General features: G+C 44.4%; 1 long non-coding RNA gene across 1 annotated transcript; it reads right to left on the bottom strand.

Annotated features, from left to right (window-relative positions):
- Window positions 1-3,016: 3,016 nt before the first annotated feature.
- On the bottom strand, window positions 3,017-11,694 carry LOC116561329. Its single transcript, XR_004273394.1, has 2 exons — window positions 11,660-11,694; window positions 3,017-3,092 (listed from the first exon to the last, which is right to left on the bottom strand). It is a non-coding gene; the product is annotated as an uncharacterized LOC116561329 (long non-coding RNA).
- Window positions 11,695-12,147: the final 453 nt, after the last annotated feature.

The raw sequence follows: 12,147 nt of genomic DNA, 5'->3' as shown, positions 1-12,147 counted from the left end.
TAGGAGGCGGAAGTTGCTGTGAGTAGAGATCACACCACTGCACTCCAGCCTGGGTGACAGAGCAAGACTCTATCTCAAAAAATTAACTAATTAAAAACAATAGAAACCTCATAATCTCTCCATTGCCTCTAATCTTATCCTTTGATATTGACTATCAATGTTAATGGCAAGATATGTATCCTTCCACATGTTTATGCTCATGCTGATCACACATACACACCTAATTTTTCTCCCTTTTCTCCTTTATTTATGTTTATGAAACAGAGTCTTTCTCTGTGGTTCAGGCTGGAGTGCTGTGGTGCAATCATAGCTGATGGCACTCTCTACCTCCTGCCTCAGCCTCTGGAGTAGCTGGGACTACAGGCATGTACCACCGCACCTGGCTAATTTTCTCCTTTAATAAAAATGGAGCATATAGTGATCAGTCAGGATTGCATTTAGCCTCTGCAAACAATGGCTTAAATAAGAAATGAGTTTCATGTTTCTTGGGTGACAGCAGCTTCGGGTTAGATGGTGCAGGCTACAGCAGCTGCTAAAACACACAAAAAAACTCTCTCTCCTTTTGTGCCCTATTTCCAGAGTGTGACTTTGGTCTCCATGGTCATAGATGGCCTTTGGCCTCTAGAGCCGAGTCCATGGTCCAGGTAGGAAGAAGAGAAAAGAAAAAGGGTAACAGACATTTATCAGCCAACTCTGATTCAAAGCACAATATGTGCTATGGGGAAACAATAGTTGGCTGGGCATGGTGGCTTATGCCTGTAATCCCAGTGCTTTGGTAGGCTAAAGCAGGAGGATTGCTTGAGGACAGGAGTTCAAGGCTGCAGTGAGCTATGATCATGCCACTGCAGTGCAGCCTGGGTGACAAAATGAAACTCTGTCTAAAAACAAACAAACCCAAAAACCTCACTGATTTTTGCCTGATTAGAAGCGTAACATGTGGTAATTTTAGAGAAAATGTAAAAACACAGAAAAGTATAAGGAAAAAATAAAAACATCCATAACCCCAGTACTAAAACACAATTACTACTACTTTTTTTTTTGAGATGTAGTCTTGCTCTGTCACCCAGGCTGGAGTGCAGTGGCACAATCTCAGCTCACTGCAACCTGTGCCTCCCAGGTTCAAGCAATTCTCCTGCCTCAGCCTCCCGAGTAGCTGGGACTCCAGGCATGTGTCACCACAACTGGCTAATTTTTTATTTTTAGTAGAGATTGGGATTTCACCATGTTGGCAAGGCTGATCCTGAACTCCTGATCTCAGGTGATCTATACTCCTTGGCCTCCCAAAGTGCTGCAATTACAGGTGTGAGTCACTGTGCCCAGCCACTACTTATATTTTTTCACTCCCTTCCACTCTTTCTTCTATGCTTACTTTTTCTGAGATGAAATCTTGCTCTTTTGCCCAGACTGGAGTACAATGTCTCAATCTCAGCTCACCAAAGCATTTGCCTCCCAGGGTCAAGCAGTTCTCATGCCTCAGCCTCTGGAATGGCTGGGATTACAGGCATGTACCACCAGGCCTGGCTAATTTTTGTATTTTTAAAAAATTACTTATATATTTATTGATTGAGCCAGGGTCTCACACTGTTGCCCAGGCTGGAGTGCAGTGGCATAATCTTGGCTCATTGCACCTTCACCTCCCAGCTTCAACCAGTTATCCTGCCTCAGCCTCCTGAGTAGCTGGGACTACACGCCCCACTGATTTTTGTATTTATAGTACAGATGGGTCTTCACCTTATTAGCCAGGGTGGACTCAAACTCCTGGTCTCAAGTGATCTACCCACCTTGGCCTCCCAAAGTGTTGGAATTATAGGCATGAGCCATGGGCCTGGCCTAATTTCTGTATTTTTAGTAGAAACAGGGTTTCTCTATGTTGGCCAGGCTGGTCTCGAACTCCTGTCCTTAGCTGATCTGCCTGCCTCAGCCTCTGAAAGTGCTGGGATTACAGGTGTGAGCCACTGCTCCTGGCCTCTTCTATGAATATTGTATTAGGTAGGATGCTTTCATCAGATAACAAAAACTACCTGACTCAAACAGGGTAAAATTAACATAAAGCTTTAATGATGCATGATCCCAGGAAGTGGGAAACCTACAGGCAGCCAGTGTTAGGGCTGGTGGAGCTCAGTGACATTCTAAAGAATCCAAGTGGGCTGGGAGCGGTAGCTCATGACTATAATCTTGGCACTTTGGGAGATTAAGGCAGAAGGATCACTTGAGGCAGGAATTTGAGACCCACCTGGGCAACACAGCAAAACCCCATCTCAAAAGAAAAATAAAAAGAGCACAAAATAAGCCTGGGTAGTCAACCAACAGTGTTTCCTACAAAAATATGTTTGGTTCAGATATAATTTTATCACCTTGTTGTTTTAACTAACCATCATATTATGAACATATTCTTTGTTGATTATATTTTGTATAACTAAGTAACAGTTAATATTCCAGATAGATATACCACAATTTATTTTTTATTTTTTATTTTAAAATTGTATCTAGAGGCAGGGTCTCTCTATGTTGCCCAGACTGGAGTGCTTTTGTAGGATCATAGCTCATTGCAGCCTGGAACTTCTGGGCTCAAGCAATTCTCCGGCCCGAGCCTCCTGAGTAGCTGGGTAGAGGAGTGCACCACCATGCCTGGCTAATTTTTTTTTCGATAGAGACAGGGTCTTGCTATGTTGCCCAGGCTGGTCTTGAACTCCTGACCTCAAGCAATCCTTCCACCTTGGCCTCACAAAGTGCTGGGATTACAGGCATGAGCCACTGTACCCAGGCACAGTCAATTTTAGAACATTTCCATCACCTCAGAAAGAAACCTGGTGCCCTTTAGTACTCATGTCTCATTTTCCCCAGCAGTGCTAGGCTGTTGTAATCTACTGTCTGTCTCTGTGGACTTGCCTATTCTGGGCGTTCATGTAAATGGACTCATATAATATGTGGCCCTTTGTGACTTGATTCTTTCACTCAGCATATGTTTCAAAGGTTCATGCCTGTTGTAGCATGCATCAATATTTTCTTTCTTTTCTTTATTTGTTTTGAGATGGAGTCTTGCTCTGTTGCCCAGGCTGGAGTGCAATGTCATGACCTTGCCTCACTACAATCTCCAAATTCTCATGTTGGGGAGGGTAGGGGAGGGGGAGAGAGGGGAGGAGAAAAGAGGTAAGGAGATGGGGGTAAGGGAAGAGAGGAGAGGAGGAAAATTACCATTAAGTGTAAGTTATGGTTTCCCAACTTGATAAAGGGAAGGCTGTGCACAGTGGCTCATGCCTGTGATCCCAGCACTTTGGGAAGCTGAGGGAGGAGTGATGTTTGAGGCCAGGAGTTCAAGTCTAGCCTGAGCAACACAGCAAAACTCCATCTCTACAAAAAAAAAATTAATTAGCCAGCCACAGTGGCACATGCCTGTGGTCCCACCTACTCAGGAGGCTGAGACAGGAGGATTGCTTGAGCCCAGATGTTGAAGGCTAAAGTGAGCTATGTCCATGCCACTACATTCCAGCCTGTTCAACAGAGCAAGATCCTCTCTCAGAAAGAAAATAAAACAGGAGAAAATTTGAACACAGAGACAAAAGGAAGACTAGGTAAGGAGATCCAACAAGAACACCACATGAAGGTGCATGTTTGAAGCTATGCATCTACCAGCTGACGGATGCCAAAGGTTGCCAGGGAACCACCAGGCACTAGGACAGAGGCATGGGACAGATTCAGATTCTGACCATCATCCTTGTCATCATCATCCACTTAACATGGCTCAACAGGGAATCAGCCTTACTGACACATTCATTTTGGGCTTTGGCCTCCAGACCTGCAAGACAATAAACTTTTTTCTTTTTGAGGCAGAGTCTCACTCTGTTGCCCAGCCTGGAGAGCTATAGTGTGATCTCAGCTCACTGCAACCTCTGCTCCCTGGCTCCAAGCCATTCTCATGCCTCAATCTTCTGAGTAGCTGGGATTATAGGCAGGAGCCACCACACACGGCTAATAATAAACTTCTTTAGAAAGAATGGCTGGAGGTGGTGGCACAGGCCTGTAGTCCTGGTTATTCAGGATGCTAGGCAGGAGGATTGCTTGAACCTGGGAGGCAGAGAGTGCAGTGAACTGAGATTGTGCCACTGTATTCCAGCCTGGGGCGACAGAGTGAGACTCAGTCTCAGAAAGAAAAAAAAATTACCAAAAAACTGATACAGTGCTACATCAGTAAATACAGTAATAATACATAGGCCCCTATCAGCAGGCAGGAAATCCTGCAGGCAGAAACAAAGCAGAGAACACAGCCCAGCCTGCATGGATGAGTTGGAGGACATTTCCAAGGAGGAGCTAATCCTTAGCTGAGTATTGAAAAAAAAAAATTCTTACAGGGCACAGTGGCTCACACCTATAATCCCAGCACTTTGGGAGGCTGAGATGGGTGGATCATTTGAGGTCAGGAATTTGAGATCAGCCTGGCCAACATGGCAAAATCGCATCTCTAATAAAAGTACAAAAAATAGCCAGTCATGGTGGCATGCACCTGTAGTCCTAGCTGCTCAGGATTCTGAGGCAGGAGAATCACTTGGGCCTGGGAGGCGGAGGTTGCAGTGAGCCAAGATTGCACCACTGCACTCCTGCCTGTGTCACAGAGTGAACTCTATCTCAATTTAAGAAAAAAATAAAAGGCCTGGTGTGGTAGCTCACACCTGTAATCCAAGCACTTTTGGACCTCGAGGTGGGAGGATCAGCTGAGGTCAGGAGTTTGAGACGAACCTAGCCAATATGAAGAAAACCCATCTCTACTAAAAATAAATACAAAATTAGCCAAGTTTGGTCCCACATGCCTGTAGTCCCAGCTACTCGGGAGGCTGAGGTAGGAGAATCCCTTGAACCCGGGAGGTGGAGGTTGTGGTGAGCAGAGATTGCACCATTGCCTGGACAGGAGAGAAGTTCTGTCTCAAAAAAAAAAAAAAAAAAGAAATATTATTTTTTGATTTCTAAGCACATTGTTAGAATAACCACTTTCAAACTGACCCACAATAATAAACTGCAGTTTGCAGGCCAGTGATTCCCAAGGGTTTGGTCTAATGGAACTTTACACAGTGGTGTTGACTGTAGGAACGCTTTGGAAGACAGTGAATGTGGACTCTTGCCTAAACTTGAAGTTTATAACAATTTTCTGTGAGGTAGCAGCAGTTCTTCAAGTAGTAGTGGAAAATGACATTATTTGAATTTGAAGTTTTCTTTCTTTTTTTTAGAGACAAGATCTTGCTGTGTCATCCAGGCTGGAGTGCATTCCTGCAATCATAGCTCACTGCAACCTTGACCTCCTGTGCTCAAGCAATCATCCTGCCTCAGCCCCCTAAGTAGCTGGGATTACATGTGCAAGCCATCACGTCCAGCTAATTTTTTTTTAATTTTTTGTAAAGATGGAGTCTTGCTATGTTGCCCAGGCTGATTTCAACTCTTCGCCTTAAGAGATCCTCCCAGTTGGCCTCCCAGTTAGATCTATCTTCCCTCCTTCCTTCCTTCCTTCCTTTCTTCCTTCCTCTTCTCTGTCTCCTCTCTTTTTTTTTTTTTTTTTTTTTTTGAGTCAGAGTTTCACTCATTGCCCAGAGTGCAATGGCACCATCTCATCTCACCACAACTTCCACCTCCTTGGTTCAAGCAATCCTCCTGCCTCAGCCCCCTGAGTAGCTGGGATTACAGGTGCCTGCCACCACACTCAGCTAATTTTTGTATTTTTAATAGAGACAGGGTTTTGTAACGTTGGCTAGGTTAGCCTTGAACTCCTGAGCTCAGGTGATCCACCCACCTCAGCTTCCCAAAGTGCTGAAATTACAGGCATGAGACACCATGCCTGACCCTCCCTCCCTCCATCTCTCCCTTCCTCCTTTCTTCCTTCCATTCTTCCTTTTATCTCTTTCTTCTTTCTCTCTCTTTCTCTTTCTCTCTTCGTTTCTTTCTTTCTCTCTCTCTCTCTCTTTCTTTCTTTATTTCTTTTTCTTTCTTTCTTTCATTCCTGGTGTAGAAATAAATCTGTTAAACAGCTGCTTCAAATTTAACTGAACAGATCCCTGGGGTATGAAACTGGCTGCCCTCAAAATCTATCCCCAAAAAACCAAACCTCTGGAGTTAAATGGGCATACTTTCACTTTGGGATGATAGTAGCATTTTAACTAGCATCATTATGGCATTATTCAACGTTGAAAGTGGTTACCTGTGACCTATAATTTGTGAGATCTTTAATTTAATATGCATATAAGGACACTCCTGAAATTAATGCTCCAGTGACTGAAGGCATTAGATGACTACTCAAATACATTATATCAGCATCTTTCTCCTTTCTTCTTCTATTTCTCTTCCTAAAAATTATGTTTATATTCAGACGTTTGGGTTTTAGGGGATTTATTTTGCTTGTTTTTTACTAATTAAGTACTTTATTGGTTGCAACTGAGCTTATTAAGCCTCTATAATGAAAATATTACTGGTTTTTGGCTGAGTGTTGTGGCTCACACCTATAATCCCAGCACTTTGGGAAGCCGAGGCGGGCAGGTTACAAGGTTGGAAGTTCAAGACCAGCCTGGCCAACATGATGAAACCTCATCTCTATTAGAAATAAAAAAAAAAATTAGCCAGGTGTGGTGGAGTGGGCCTGTAGTCCCAGCTACTAGGGAGGCTGGGGCAGAAGAATCACTTGAACCCAGGAAGCCGAGGTTGCAATGAGCCGAGATCACACCACTGCACTTTAGTCTAAGGGACAGAGCATGACTCCATCTCAAAAAAAAAAAAAAAAAAAAAAAGAAAATATTACTGGTTTTTGCTTAGTTTTAAGTCAGAGGAATTCATTAATAAGGAATCTTCAAATGTGAATGTTTCAGAAATGTTCCCCATGCCATTACCAAGAATAATTTTTTCTAGCTAGGATCAATGGCTTATGTCTGTAATCCCAACACTTTGGGACACTGAGATGGGTGGATCATTTGAGGTGAGAAGTTCGAGACCAGCCTGGTCCACATGGTGAAATGCTGTTTCTGCTAAAAACACAAAAAACACCCACAAAAATTAGTTGGATGTGGTGGTGGGTGCCTATAATCCCAGCTACTCAGGAGGCTGAGACAGGAAAATAACTTGAACCCAGGAGGTGGAGGCTGCAGTGAGTCAAGATCATGCCACTGCACTCCATCCTGGGTGACAGAGTGAGATGCAGTCTCAAAAATTAATAATAATAGTAATAATTTTCTCTAGGCCATACGCTGGGTGCAGTGGCTCATGCATGTAATCCCAGCACTTTGGGAGGCCAAAGTTGGTGGATTGCTTGAGGCCAAGAGTTTGATACCAGCAGGATTACAACCTGGTAAAAACCTACTATACAAAAAGAATGAAAAATTAGCCAGGTGTAGAGGCAGGAACTTGTAGTCCCAGCTAGTCAGGACATCTAGGTGAGAGGATTGCTTGAGCCCAGGAGGTTGAGGCTTCAGTGAGTCGTGACTCTACAACCACTTTGCAGCCTGAGCAACAGAACAAGATTGTGTCTCAAAAAAAAGATTCTCTAGTATTATCTTTCTCTGCAAAGCACCTGTGTACATTTGAACTAAACTCAGAATTTTTCAAAATAAGTCTTAATTTAAAACAAACTACTCTCATCACTTCTGGGCCTTTTGGCTGGGATCTAACCATTCTATGTATCAGGCAGAGTGGCCTGTAATCCCAACACTTTGGGTGGCCAAGAGAAGATTGCTTGAGCTCAGGAGTTCAAGAACAGCCTGGGCAAAATAGCAAAATCTTATCTTTACAAGAAATACAAAAGTTAGACAGAGGTAATGACTCTTGCCTGTGGTCCCAGCTTCTTGGGAGGCTGAGGCGGGAAGATTGCTTGAGCCTGGGAGGTGCATATTGCAGTGAGCTGAGATGGAGCCACTGCACTCCAGCCTAGTTAATAGGGTGAGACTATGTCTCAATAAATAAATAAATAAACAAACAAACACACATACAGTGAATTTCCTCCAAAAAAACAGAAGCCCTCTGTTGTGCTGCCTTGGAAACCAAGGGGAAGTTACTGGTAGCAAAACTCAGGCTGCTATGGACCAGATATTTCCATAACAGGGATCACACATCCTCTATTCCTAAGGCCACACTGTTTATCTGTAGCACATTTTTTATATCATCATAACCATATCTACAACCCATCCTAACTTTTATTTCATACTCTGTGCCTGCAAAGTCCTTGTATTTACCACTATCCCCATTTAAAAATTCATTCACTATTGGTTATGTGCCATGTCTCACACCTGTAATCCCAGCACTATGGGAGTTTAGGCAGGGAGATCACTTGAGGGCAGGAGTTCAAGGCCAGCCTGGCCAACATGGTGAAATCCCATCTCTGCCAAAAACACAAAAATTTATCAGGTGTGGTGGCACATGTCCAGCTACTAAGGAGGCTGAGGCAGGAGAATCACTTGAACCCAGGAGACAGAAGTTGCTGTGAGCTGAGATTGTGCCAGTGCACTCTAGCCTGGGCAACAAAACAAGACTCTATCTAAAAAAAAAAAAAAAAAAAGGCATCTGCTATTAATTAGGTCTTACAAAGTCACAAAATAGTCATGAGTTCCTGTAGACCATACAATTAAAATTTTTTAAATTATGGTAAAATACATGTAACATTTATCATCTTAATCATTTCTAAGTGTACAGTTCAGTAGCTTTAAGTGCATTCACACTATTGAGCAGCCAACCCTCAAAACTCATTTTATCTTGCAAAACTGAAACTTTATCCCCATTGGACAACTCTGATCCTCCTTCTCATCACCCCTGGCAAACACCAGAGACTTACTGTCTCTATGAATGTGACTAATCTGGGTACTTCTATACAAAAAGACATATAGTATTTGTCTTTTTGTGCAAGTAAATGATTTTTTGGTTTATTTCTTTTTATTGTTTTATTTTTGAGAGAGAGAGAGGGTCCCGTTCTGTTGCTCAGGCTGAGTGCAGTGGTGGAATCACAGCTCACAGCAGCCTCAATCTCCAGGGCTCAAGCCATCCTCCCACCTCAGTCTCCAGAGTAGTTGGGACTACAAATACGTGCCACCATGCCCAGCTAATTTTAGAGATGGTGTTTCATTATGTTGCCCAGACTGGTCTCAAACACCTGGGCTCAAGTAATCTTCTCACCTCCACCTCCCAAAGTGTTGAAATTACAGGCTGGAGCCATCATGCTCAGCCAGCAAATATTTTTAACCATAATTGTTTGCCTCAAACTCACAGCCAGAAAGCAGGAATCTGAAAATTCAAAGCTTAGTAATAAGTACATAAAACACACACACACTCACACATACACACATACACATATGCATACACACATTCACACATATAGACACACACTTCTGCAACTCAGGAGGCGGAGGCAGGAGAATCACTTGAACCTGAGGAGGGAGGTGAGGTTGCAGTGAGCCGAGATCCTGCCATCGCCTCCAGCCTGGGCAACAGAGTGAGACTCTGTCTCAAAAATAAATAAAATAAAATAATAAAATAAAAATAAAGATACAGAAATTAGGCTGGGCGTGGTGGCTCATGCCTTTAATCCCACCACTTTGGGAGGTTGAGGCTGGTGGATCACCTGAGGTCAAGAGTTCAAGACCAGCCTGGCCAACATGGTGAAACCCTGTCTCTACGAAAAATACAAAAATTAGGCAAGTGTGGTGGCACACACTTATAATCCCAGCTACTTGGGAGGCTGATGCAGGAGAATCAATTGAACCTGGGAGGTGGAGTCTGCAGTGAGCCAGCCAAGATTGTGCCACTGCTCTCCAGCCTAGGGGACTAGAGCAAAACTCTGTCTCTAAAAACACAAAAAATTATCTGTGTGTGGTGGCATGCACCTGTAATCGCAGCTACTCAGGAGGCTGAGGCAGAAGACCGCTTAAACTTGTGAGGTGGAGGTTTCAGTGAGTTGAGATGGCACCACTGCACTCCAGCCTGAGTGACAGAATGAGACATGTTTGTGGCCACTGGGAAGGGTCAAAGTCTTTCAAGTTCAAATATGGACCTGTAGAGAGGGTTCTCATGGCACAATGTGGAGCTGAAATAGGACATGAAACCAGATCAAACACAGAGCCAAGGTATGCAAAGGAGGCCTTGGGGCTCAGAGATCTGGCCTGGGAATTTTACACAAGGCTGGTCTAGTTCTGCAGGTTTGGCACTGAGGATTTGCTCTTGTGCTTCATCGGTTATCTGCACATCAGTGCCAACTTGCACATCAGTATCAAGGTAGGCTGGAGCCAGGAGGAATCAGTTACCCGGTGTCCCAAGGACTATGACAGGAAGCCAATTAAGAAAATCTTTTTACTGTCTCCTTGCTGAAAACCACAGAGTTCTTATCTTCTGAAAACTTTGCTCTGGACCAGAAGGCATGGCTGGCCACCCTGTTGGTGTCAGGGCCACAGTGGGGGCCAGTGCTGGCTGGTGGACTAGGTTTCTGGTTTTTTTTTTAATTAAAAAGATTTTGTAGTATTCAATTTTTAAAATATTTTATTTTACTTTAGTGTGTATGTGTGTTTGAGAAGAGTCTCCCTGTCACCTAGGCTGGAGTGCACTGGCACAATCTTGGCTCACTGCAGACTCCACTTTCCAAGTTCAAGTGATTCAAGTGGTGTAATCGTGGCTCACTGCCACCTCTGCCTCCGAGGTTCAAGTGATTCTCCTGCCTCAGCCTCCCAAATAGTTGGGATCACAGGTGCCTGCCACCAGGCTCAGCTAAGTTTTGTATTTTTAGTAGAGAGAGGGTTTCACCATGTTGGCCAGGCTGGTTGCAAACTCCTGACCTCAGGTCACCTCAGTCTCCAAAAGTGCTGGGATTACAGGCATGAGCCACCACATCTGGCCCTCCTGGCTGTTTTGGGTTGGGGAGAGTCTCATCACAGACATTGAGCTTCCCTTGATCAGGAATGATGGGGGGCTTCCCCATATCCCTTATCCACACCCCCATAGCTGTGTCAAAGCCTAAACCACCATGGCCACCACTGGCATCCTGAGGTCCCTGTGTCCCCAAAATATAGGTCACTTGCACTGTTACATGGAACTGGAGAAGCCCCCATGAAAATATCCCAGCAGGACAGAGCGCAGTGTCTCATGTCTACTGTCCCAGCTACTCAGGAGGCTGAAATGGGGGAGCCCAGGTGTTTGGCACAAGCCTGGGCAGCACAGGGAAACTCCCGTCTCTACGAAAAGAAATTAAAATTAGCTGTGCATGTGGTGTGCACCTGTAGTCCAGCTACTCGGGAGGCTGAGGTAGGAGGATTACTTGAGCCCAAGAGGTTGAGGTTACAGTGAGCTAAACAAGAAGGGGGAAGCTGGGCAACATGAAAAAACCCTGTCTCTACAAAAACTAGTCCCAGCTACTCTGTAGGAGAGGATAATGTGAGCCAGGGATGTAGGGGTTGAAGTGAGCTGACATCTCACCACTACACTCCAGCCAGAGCCGCAGAGCAAGGCCCTGTCTAAAAAAAAGAAGAAATTAAGCAGGTCAGTGACTGCCATGGCCTGGGGTGGTGAGTTTTGAGGAAAATTAACTAATGAAGAGGAGCACAGGAAACTTTCTAGAGCAATGGAATTGTTCTATATCTTCTTTATTTTTTTTTTCAAGAGTCTCCTTCTGCCACCCAGGCTGGAATGCATTGTCACAATCTCAGCTCACTGCAACCTCCACCTCCTGGGTTCAAGTGATTCTCTTGCCTCAGCCTCCTGCATTGCTGGGATTACAGGCATATGCCACCATGCCCAGCAAATTTTTGTATTTTTGGTAGAGACAGGATTTTACCATGCTGGCCATGCTGGTCTCCAATTTCTGACCTGAGATGATCCACCCTCCTCGGCCTCCCAAAGTGTTGGCATTACAGGCATGAGTCACCATGCCCAGCCTCTGGATACTTACAACAGATGCCTTAGTCAACTGTATTACGACCTGTTTACAACTCTGTCCCCCCACAAGTCTGTAAACTTTTTCTTTGAGATGGAGTCTTACTCTGTCTCCAAGGCTGGAGTACAGTGTCTCGAATGTGGTTTACTGCAACCTCTGTCTTCCAAGTTCAAGTGATTCTCCTGCCTTAGCCTCCCAAGTATCTGGGACTATAGGCATCAACCACCATGCCCAGCTAATTTTTGTATTTTTATTAGAGATGTAGTTTCACC

The sequence above is a fragment of the Sapajus apella genome, unplaced genomic scaffold, assembly GCF_009761245.1.
Source record: "Sapajus apella isolate SASKATOON/1434 unplaced genomic scaffold, GSC_monkey_1.0 scaffold29, whole genome shotgun sequence".
Lineage (NCBI taxonomy): Eukaryota > Metazoa > Chordata > Mammalia > Primates > Cebidae > Sapajus > Sapajus apella.
Note: the sequence above shows the minus strand (reverse complement) of the source record. Positions and strands in the feature narration are given on the sequence as shown.